The sequence below is a fragment of the Rutidosis leptorrhynchoides genome, chromosome 2, assembly GCF_046630445.1.
Source record: "Rutidosis leptorrhynchoides isolate AG116_Rl617_1_P2 chromosome 2, CSIRO_AGI_Rlap_v1, whole genome shotgun sequence".
In the NCBI taxonomy this organism is placed as follows: domain Eukaryota; kingdom Viridiplantae; phylum Streptophyta; class Magnoliopsida; order Asterales; family Asteraceae; genus Rutidosis; species Rutidosis leptorrhynchoides.
In genome coordinates, this window is record NC_092334.1 from 135,894,053 (window position 1) to 135,904,131 (window position 10,079).

General features: G+C 41.1%; 1 non-coding gene across 1 annotated transcript; it reads left to right on the top strand.

Moving 5' to 3' along the window:
* Window positions 1-2,183: 2,183 nt before the first annotated feature.
* LOC139895019 (small nucleolar RNA R71) lies at window positions 2,184-2,290 on the top strand. Its single transcript, XR_011775491.1, has one exon. It is a non-coding gene; the product is annotated as a small nucleolar RNA R71 (small nucleolar RNA).
* Window positions 2,291-10,079: the final 7,789 nt, after the last annotated feature.

Here is a 10,079-nt window from a genome sequence, read left to right on the forward strand (position 1 = left end):
TAATGATCTCCTTTTTGACAACATCTTGCATATGAGGATTTAGCCTCCTTTGACGTTGCACCACCGGTTTGGAATTTTCTTCCATTAAGATCTTGTGAGTGCAATAAGAAGGACTAATTCCTTTTATATCATGGATTTTCCATGCAATAGATGGTTTGTGGGCCTGTAACAAGGAAACAAGAAATTCTTTTTCATGTTTAGAAAGAAGTGAGGAAATAATTACCGGAATTTTCGAATCCTCCTGAAGGTAAGTGTACTCAAGATGATCAGGGAGCGGCTTAAGCTCCAAAATTGGAGGTTCCTCAATTGAGGGCTTACTCCGGTACTCGCTATCCTTGTTCAGTTGTTCTAACTCTTTCTCAGTTGGTTCATACCCAATTGCCATCAATGTAGCCATCACATCCATTTCTTCTTCAGGAAATTCTTCATCTCCACTTGCCAAATTGTATGTACCTGTTTCATCCGATTCGGGAGATTCCTGCAAGAGCTCATAATGCGAATCTATGCTTTGCATAAAATAACAAGTATCATCTGAAGATTCAGGATATTTTAATGACTTGTCAATTGCAAAAGTCGCACTAGCTTCACCAATTCTAAGGGTCAACTGCTGATCATAAATATCAATGACACATCTAGCAGTATTTAAAAATGGTCGACCCAAAATAATTGGTATTTTGTCATCAACTTCCATGTCTAAAACCACAAAGTCTGCCGAAAAATCAGATTTCCAGTCTTAACTAACATATTCTCTATTATTCATCGAGGGAATTTTATAGAGCGATCAGCTAGTTGAATAGCCATTCGTGTGGTTTTGAGTTATCCAAGGGCTAATTTAAGGTAAATCGAATAGGACATTAAATTGATACTAGCTCCCAAATCGGCTAATGCCCTCATACAATCAAGGTCACCCATTAAACAAGGAATAGTGAAACAACCCGGATCTTGAAGCTTTTCGGGAACTGTGTTGGACACCAGCGTCGAACATCTAGGATTTAAAGTGACTGATGAAACGTTTTCCATCTTCTTTCGGTTGGTGAGCATGTCCTTCAAGAATCGAGCATATTTAGGCATACCTGCAATAACATCAATAAAAGGTAAATTTACGTTAACTTTCTTGATGAGCTCCATGAATCTTGAATTTTCTTCCTCGAGCTTCTCCAATCTTTGTTTTCTTGGAAATGGGAGCGGTGGTTGATATGATTTAACAACCGGTTTGACTCGCACTGTGTCTTCTTGACTTTCCATGTGCTCATTGTCAACACCTTCAACCACATTTTCCGGCTCCTTTTCTTTCTCTGGTTCATTCACATTACCTGGCTCATTCTCTTTCGTTAATGGAACTCTAAAGTCAGAGACTTTTGGCATCCTTGGTGGATCATAGGTTACCCCACTTCGGGTGGTGATAGCTTTTGCTTGCTCATTTCGGGGATTAGATTGCGTGTTGCTTGGCAATTCTCCCGGTTTTCTTTCGCTTAACAATTTAGCAAGATTACTCATCTGTTGTTCCAATACTTGAATGGAAGATTGTTGGTTTCTAAATTGTTGCTCATTCTTCTCATTCGTTTGGCTTATATTGGTGACAAGTTGAGTTTGCGACGCAATTAACTTCTCCAACAAACTCTCCATATTTGACTTTTTCTCTTCACATTGGGGTTTTTGATAAAAACCCGGAGTTTGTTGTTGGAACCCACTACTTGACCCTTGTTGGAAATTGGAATTTTGACCTTGAGGGTTGTAAGGGTTATTGAAGTTTCGGTTAAATTGGGCTCGTCCTTGAAATTGATTATTGTTCCTTTGGCTTATGAAAGCCACTTCTTCTTTCTGAGCCATTGTCAAACCTGCATCACAAATCTTTTCCTAAATGTAAACCACCACAGTATTCACACCCTACTTTCATACCATGGATCTCTTTGGTGACCTTTTCCATGTTTCGAGCAACACCATCTATCTTCACGCTAAGAGAACCAATGCAATCATAAGCTCCGGCGCTTGGGACTTGAGCATGACGGGTCATGGGTCTTTCTTGATGCCATTCATGTGAATATTCGGCTTGCTTTTCAATTATCTCATAAGCGTCTTGCTCAGTTTTGTCCATGAGTGATCCTCCTGCTGCTTGATCAATGGAAATTCGGGTTGCAACATCACAACCCTTGTAGAAGATTTGAACCTTTTGGAAGGTATCCAAACCTTGGTTTGGACAACCTCTTAACATCTTAGAAAATCGGTTCCATGCTTCATACAAGGTTTCCATCGGCTTTTGACAAAATTGGGTAATTTCTTGTTGGAGTCTCGCGGACTTAGAAGCCGGAAAGAATTTTTTTAGAAATTTTTCTAACATTCCATCCCAAGTGTCAATTGTACTCTCGGGCAAAGAATCTAACCAACTTCGTGCTTCCCCGTGGAGTATCCAAGGGAAAAGTCTTAAAAATATGGCTTGATCGGTGTCTGCTTGAAGCTTGAATAGAAGACATATCTCTTGAAAAAGACGAATATGCTCATTAGGATCTTCATTTGGTCCCCTACCAAATTGGCATTTGCTGTTTATCATCTAGAGAATAGGTCCTTTGATGTCAAACCTTGCCTCACCGGTGGGCGGAGTAATTGCACTTCCCTGACCGGTTCGGGTGGCCCTTATCTTGGCCGCCATCGATGGTTTTGGTGCTTCATCCGCCATTTCAAAAATTAGTAGATCAATGGGTTCTCCTTTTAAATAACATGGCTTGGTTGTACTTGATGATTCTGAATAGAAGCTTTCTTGTTTTGATGAAGATTCAAAAACTTCAAGTACTTCTTTTGGTATTCTTCCAAGCTTTCTGTCTGGTTCTGTAAGTGGTGTAAGTAGCGGAGAATCTGAATTTCGGGTATGTGGCATATGCAACCTAAAATCTGTAAAATACACAGCTAACAAAACTATTAAACGCACTGATTCTATAAGTTTAAAGATCAAAGACTATTAATAATTTAATATAATTAAGAAAAAATCACAAATTAGTTAATAATTCTATTTTGACATAAAACTGTCCCCGGCAGCGGCGCCAAAAACTTGATGTGCAAAACGTGGTATATGAATTATTGTATGAAATAGTATGGAAACATACCGATTAAAGATTGCTACACACTAGCGGGCAGTGTACCCGGTCGTGTAGTAGTATAGTAAATGGTAAAATCCGTGTATCGTTCCAAGGACAATATCTAAGTCAAATTAGGATTATAAACTAAATTATGATTAACTAAAAGAATTACAAGTACAAGATATATTTTGGTTTGCCCTTTTACGATGGGCGAATCAAGTGATGAATAAGATTAAAAGACAATGTTTTTGGTATTTTAAGTTTATGAAAGTAAAAGATAGTTTTGATATCAAATTAAGGAAATATGCTCATCTAGACTTTTTACCCTTAATGTTGAATGTTATTTAGGATTAACATAAAATGGACTAGCCAACAATCATGCTTGAAAACTTAAACAAAATAGTAACAAAGATAGAATTCATTGTAATACAAGATTGACCTTTTTTAGGAGTAATCTTGGATGAAGCTCTTGAATGACCCTTGATTCTTCAATGATTTAAGTGCATAGATGCACTTTGATAAGCCCAAGAATTACTTTGATTCGTATGTTTTAGTCACAGAACAGAAAGGAAACTGGTACCCCTTGAAATGAAGCTGGACATGGAATTAAATAGGTTGAACAGTAGCTGAAAAGTAGGGTGCACCAAGCGCACCAAAGAGAGTGCGCTGCGCGCACAGTTCACCTACTACACATTTGCTTTACAGCTCGACATCGCACGTTCAAATCTGCTTTACTGGTAAAAGTGCGCGGAGGGGTGCGTTGAGCGCACAGTAGTGCGCGGCGTGCACTGTGCTTGGCGCACTTAGGTTTCGTCCAAGAAATCTTCTGATCAAAATATGGCTTTGTGCGCTGCGTGCACCCTTAGTGGTGCGCTGAGCGCACCTCACTGTTCTTGGATTTCTGGTCTTGGTTTCGATCTCTGAGAAGTATCATCCATTTTCTTAAATGTTTCTTCAAGTTTACAATGATTTTAGACTAGATTACAATAATATAAAATACAAACGGAAATACAATGTATTCGTACGAATTGAACATAAATAGGACTCGATATTGCGACTAAAGATATATCTAATTTGAGCAATATCATATACATACATAAGCACATAGGATATTAACACTCACCTTGTCGTCTTGAAGAGTTCTACCGAATAATTCGCAACTCGCCAATGGAAATACCTATTCCATTATCACAATACAAACAACACACTTAGAGTGGATTTACAAACCAACCCAAATCGACACTTAGTGCAATTTCGACCCATCGCACTTCCAAGCACAAACCGCGCCCAAACTAACCAATAATCACTAACACTAGTAACAATGGTCCTAATATGCCAATTTAACCCAATCATAAGTGTTAAACACTTATCATTCTCAAAATCACCCATAAACCCTAATTTTGACTCATTTCAAAATTAGTCTTTCAAATACACTAAAATGGGTTCCAACACTTCCATAATTACCAAACCTAGTGATTAAACCCAATTCCAAGTCCTAAATTATGGCCAAGTCAGTTTCCAACCCAAAACCCACCAACAACAACAATAAACCCGATTACTAGCAACACTAAACTCACTTCATGAGTTTAAATGGGTTTCTCAACAATTTAAGTTCAAACCCTAACTTGAATATCAAAATCAAACAATGAAATTCGGAGTTAGAACTTACCACAATAACCAAAACGTAGCTAGGAACGAGGTGAACAACTTTAACACTCGAGCTTTTGATCAATTCGGGCTTCTTCTTCTCCAAAACCCCAATTCTCTCTCTAGAACTCTCTCTCTCTCTCTCTCTAAGATAGTTGAGAGTGTTTGTGGATGTGAAAGTGATCCAAAGTTGGATCCAAACCAGCTGATATGGCTCCAGATCCATCCCCAAGTGAAATGACCAAAAAGCCCCTCATTTAAATCTAATTGGAAAAGGACATAAATCTGTCGCAGGAATGGTACGCGGCGCGCACCCTTACCCTGCGCGGCGCGCACCCTTACCCTGCGCGGCGCGCACTAGAGTCTGCACAGTCTGTCTATTTTTAAATTTATACCACGCTTTACACACTTTACGTACACCATTTTAACTCTATGTACCATAAATATTTGGGTCTTACAACTCTCTCTCACTTAGAATCGATCACGTCCTCGTGATCCTCGTCACTTAACCAACCGGACCCACACTCTATGGTCCTCAAATATACGTTCCAAACCGACTTCCACCATATTTATCATAAATTTGAAGATTATTCCCTTTACCAATTACACACTTGCACGCATTCTGGAACATGCAATGCGCACCATATCCGAAAACTACTACAAAAATCGTCTAGGCAATTCTTCCCAACGGATCACCCTCAATCACCAAATCGTCGCCCGTGATCTATCAAATCCACGGATCCGAGCACTAAAACTCGCTCAATCCCTCACATCGGGAAAAACTCAACCAATCTCTTACCGAGATATCAATCCCTTAGCGTACCCTTCCCAAGTACAATGCTAATAGCAACCAAGTCTCAACCTAAGGTCAACAACCCGAACGATGAAGACCGAACCAAACGAATCCTTACGGATAACACTTATCACTAAACATCCCTCGTATTGCGCAATACGACCAATACGCAACTATCGTAACATCATAAGCAAACGGCTAAAACCGATAGCGCCCAAAATGACTATGGAAACACTAATCCCAAGGTGTACAAAATCGACTATTGTCACACCCGTAACAACATGTGAGCGAAAGACGGCTATCACATCACTAATCACACAACATGGTCCTCATAACCCCACCACTGGTGTATAAAACAACCAATAGTTCTCAATACTAACCACATGAAGGCTGGCCGAAACTACACGCGCCTTAGTGAATCCGCACCACACTCGACTCACTACCTTTACTACAACAACAATCGGGATTGGCCGAACTACACGCGCCCTAGTGAATCCGAACTACACGAGAGTCATTATCCCAATAGAATGACGGCATCCACACGTGTCATTGTGAATCCGAACTACACACGACTCACTTCCCAAATCTCAACACAGGAATGGTACTCTCATTCCCCACCGGTACTCGCATTTCCTGATAACGTTATACCATACCGATATAACACTTCTCCCAAGGTGAAGTTAGCGGACTACGTCAACGGCCATAACCCACCAATCACACACGCTCTTTTGGCCTCATACAACGAGTAGTGTAACATCGCGCACTGCTACACCATAGTGAATCCTAACGGAATACACTAACCATCAACATACGCTCTTTTGGCCTCGATCACTACGAGTAATGTAACATCGCGCCCTGCTACATCATAGTGAATCCTAACGGAATACACTAACCATCAACACCAAACAACAAGTATATACTCATACTTAGGAACATTCCACTCACTTGGAAATCCTTGCACACGCATCACACGTACGTGTACACAACGCCACCACAATCGAGCAAGAACTACCTATATCGCACATAGGCACAAAACAATAATTCTCTAGAAGAGAATCCGACACACACATCCCTTAATCGAGGGATCTCACTTTGCTCGTCAAACACGTCCATTATCTCTAAATGAGATTCACCACATTACCACCTCGGTGATAATTTAAATCTAAAACCATAAGTACAATTTATTCCAAATCGTACTTTTTACCACAATCGACCAACGTAGGTCTCAACGCTAGCTCCGAATCCATACGAGCATCGTCCAATATCAATACACTAGAACATCCTCATGCGAGAGTTTAAACTCCCCCACTTAGAACTCTGTTCCATAACCACATCATCGAGATAAAAGTATCTCACAACCACACACATCACAATACCTTGCTCTAACCTCGAGCATACGAAGGATTTTAACCTATCCACAAACACTTCGAACGAAGAGTTTACCACAATTACACAAACTTTAACCTTGCAATCCTCTGATTGCTCTAGTTTGTCAAATTTTCCACCTAGTCACTCATGTACCCCAGGGTTTCTCTCCGGTACCCTAAGTACAATGTAACCGCAACACCATCGGAGTCAAATACCACGCTAGTAGGTATGAAAGAGGCACCTAACATCGCGCCACGTAGACTCTATTACCGACATACATCGAGATCAAACACTCGATCTTTAGGGTTTTATCCACCCGTCGAACCTCATGGTTCATCAACTTCAACACAAAATCGAACACGCGTTTGACACCCGAACACCAAAGCCCATTCCGATGGCTTAGTAAAAACATTTCTCGAACACTAAGAAATGCTTGGTCGCACCAAGTCTTACGCCCTTCGCCCATTAATCAAAATGTCACCGTAGGGTAATTCCTTTAGGAACGTCACCCACAACAATATTATGCATAACACAAGGCATTTAACAAACCCGAACTCAATCGGCACATGATAAATAATCAAAGGACATATTCATTAAAATGAAAAGTACCTTAACGTTTTCTCGCCACACCCGTCCCCGCTAACTCGGAACACTCTGACTTACGATGTTCTTCTTCTTGGCAATTGAAGCACATCGTGTCATCGCCCTTTGGAACTGAACATTCCCAAGACTTGTGACCCCTCACGCCACAATTGTAACACCTAGACGCACTAGAATCCGATATGCTCGTCCGTATACCACCCGTGCTCACACTTGCGCCTTTAGTTCTCTTAATTGGAGCACCATACAAAACAACCCTTCTCTTACTTGAAGGTTCACTAACCACCGATCGTGAATACGATTCGAAACCCCTAGCCATGGCGAATAACTCCGCAAACGATTTCGCCTGACCTCTGCTAATTTTGTTGTGCTAGTCATCATTCAAAGTTCGATAGAAATCTTCCATCAACATACGATCGTTCCCAATATACTCCGGGCAAAAACGAGCCTTCGCCATAAAGGTCGTCTTGAGAGTATTCAAGTCCATAGATCCTTGTCATAAATTTCGCAACTCATCACGTAATTCCGCCAAATCGACTTGCGTCCAGAACTCCTCGAAGAATTCCTTATTAAAATCGTCCCACAATAACCCCATAAAAGCTTCACCAACGATATCAATTTTACCATCCAACCAATCCTTCGCCCTACCCCACAACAAACTAGTAGCGAGTCTTGTCCTCTTCTCGGGAGGGCATGCAATAGTGCGAAAACACCCTTCGACATCCGAGATCCATGTTGTACTTATCAAAGGATCCGGTTTCCCGTCATACATCGGAGGTTTAGTCCTCATGAAGCTCTTATGACAACGCTCCATTTCGCCACTACTTTGAAATTCAGAGTACTTCATATCCATTTCTTCTCGAAACGCACCCATTTGCTCCGCAACGGTGGCCGCAACCCTAGCATTAAACTCATCATCATTCTTCTCGATTTCGATTCGCGTCGTCATTCTAAAGAATGCAAAATAATTAGTCTGCGAACGTATAAAACCACACGCACGATTTTCACCTGTAATAAGGTTTGCAAGTCCTTAGTACGCGCACACGCCATATCAACTTGTTAGTACAACGACCACCTCACTCGATGATGTAACCAACACAAACAAAAATCATACGTGATAAAACACACGCAAGAAGTAATATCATAACACAAGTCACAATCCTAGTTAGTTCACCTACACGCTAAGGAACTAACCAAGTCCTCGTCCGACCCGTTCACCTACAAGTCTCGCAACAAATAAGCACACACAAAAGTCTAAGTCTAGGCACCTATCTCAAGTCGCCTAAATCCCTTAGACCATGCTCTGATACCACTTGTAACGACCCAACCCGTTATCCAACCGAATACGCAAGTAATTTTTTTTATATATACAGCAGAGGGGTGCGCGGCGCGCAGCCCCTTCAGTGCGCGGCGCGCACAAGGCTGATCAGGTTCTGTCTGAAATTTCCAATTTTCCATTAAAGATCTCCCACTTCCCGACACTTTTAGACGAAACGGTTTTCATAACACATTATAATAGATAAAACTAACACGTTCCAATAATAAAACGAGTTTTACGACACCGGGCCCACGTCGGCCGTTTTACGACTTTCGTACAAAATACAAGTTTTCAACCACGTGAGTTTTAACACAAAATAAAGACCGAGCATGGCGATTGGGGATACGCTACCCAATCCTAATCAATCCAAAAGCACGTCTTCTAAAGCAACCTACGCAAGTCCACTAGTTCCCATGCTTACTCGAGCCACCGCCTCCATGCAAATCTATAAAAATGTAAACAACGAGAGGGTAAGCTAACGCTTAGCGAGTGAGAATATACTACATACATATATATGCATAAAATGGACACGCCACACAATAATAATCAAATAACACATACCGGAGCATCCATGCATAAAGGCAAGCTAACCTAAGCATACCGTAAGATCGCTATATACAAGCTAAAAATATCAACAAAGTAAGTACACCAACGACGATATGTACCACGCCATTAAGCTACACCCGGAGGGTTAGCTACTACACAACAATGCGACAATATATATATATATCAAAAGCGTAAACTGCCCAAGGTTAACCCCTTAACCCAATACCAAATGAAGATTGGCCGAACTACACGAGCCTTAGTAAATCCGCATCCACACGAGACTACTATCTTCAATAACACAACAACATCGAAGTTGGCCGAAACTACACGAGCCTTAGTGAATCCGCACCACACGTGACCACTACCTCAATAAGATGACCGAATCTACACGCGTCATCGTGAATCCACATCCACACGTGATTCACTTCCCAAATCAAAACCCACGGTCCCAGGATTTATAAAATCCACATCATCGGGGTTATCTAATTCACAACTCAATATCAACCCTTCGCCATTGGGGTTATATAATCCACATCACAAGCACATGTGATAACGTACACACAAAGTGTGCACCTCGCCAAAGGTGGTCAACCAAAACGCACAACCGTGCCAATTAGACCTATTACACAAGTCCATCAAATCCACCTATATGTGAAGTGAGCTCTATAGCCGAGAATCACTTCACTCAACCCGCACCCATCCTATACATACATAAACACATAGGATATTAACACTC